The sequence below is a fragment of the Geospiza fortis genome, unplaced genomic scaffold (genome assembly GCF_000277835.1).
Source record: "Geospiza fortis unplaced genomic scaffold, GeoFor_1.0 scaffold112, whole genome shotgun sequence".
NCBI classification, from domain to species: Eukaryota; Metazoa; Chordata; class Aves; order Passeriformes; family Thraupidae; genus Geospiza; species Geospiza fortis.
This window is the reverse complement of record NW_005054298.1, coordinates 19,130,805-19,131,832: the sequence shown is the minus strand read 5'-3', so window position 1 is coordinate 19,131,832 and position 1,028 is coordinate 19,130,805. Positions and strand designations below refer to the sequence as shown.

At 37.5% G+C, this 1,028-nt stretch overlaps 1 long non-coding RNA gene across 1 annotated transcript in view; it reads right to left on the bottom strand.

Moving 5' to 3' along the window:
• LOC115948020 overlaps positions 1–325 on the bottom strand; it is an 8,474-nt gene extending 8,149 nt beyond the window's left edge. Inside the window, exon 1 of the long non-coding RNA XR_004081874.1 lies at positions 261–325. This is a non-coding gene — a long non-coding RNA (uncharacterized LOC115948020). The remainder of the gene's footprint in view (positions 1–260) is intronic.
• Positions 326–1,028: the final 703 nt, after the last annotated feature.

Genomic DNA, 1,028 nt, shown 5'->3' with positions numbered 1-1,028 from the left:
ATTGTTTCACTCTGGGATGCTTTTCAGACACAGGAGCATTTTGCTAATACAGAATACCTAGCCAGAAAGCAGCACAATATCCTAGCTCAGCTGATGCATTGAAACTGGATTTTTGAGGGCTGTTTTTTCCCTTTGGTGACTCATATGATGTGTTGCCATTTTAACACTATGTGTAGAACACATGCTTGTTTGAACACTTCATTATTTGGCTCCAAGTAGTACAGTATATTGTTCTGTTTAGGGAACAAGTTTGAATTTACCATTGACTCAGGAGAACTTCACAATGTATCGCTGGGTCAAGGACAGGAAGCTGCAGCAGAAATAGCTGTGGAAAAGGCATCAAAAGAAGGCCACTGGGTTACACTTCAAGTAAGTCAAAGCTCTTCATTACATCAGTGCTGCACTGCGGTGCTAAAAACTGAAGCGTTTCAAAATAACATGTGCCTAGATGAAAGAGTACTAAATAATGATTTAAAACTTCCTTTGTCTTTGCCACAAGGGAAGCACATAACTTCATCTCTGTATGTGAGATCGCTGAATAGCACATAAAATATGAATTGCAACTATCTTGCATGTAGGGAGTCAACTAACATATTTTCCCAAGCACATGATATCTGATTTACTAATTTATTATCCATTAAAAAAAATCTTTTAGTAAATAAATGTGTAGCAAAAAGAATTGTTATGCTGTATAATCAGATGAATAGATACAAACAGGGAAGATTGCTGTCATTATGCAGTGTATTGTGCTAAGCAGATGCACACATTTTTTTTCAAATATTGTGCAATATCAAACTGCTTCCTTATGTCTGGGTTTTTCTTGTATCAATAAAATGTTTGAAATTTCAAATCAATAGCTCACTGGAAGGCCTATTTTTTCCTCCCTTCTCCCCCCTCTCCCTCCTTATCTCTGAATATTTATTCTGTAGTAAAGTGGTTGGACACATTAGAGAAATTACTGAAGAAAACCAGGGAAGGAAGTCAGCAGGGCGATTGGTTTTGAGTGTGGGGAACCTGCTCCTTTCCCT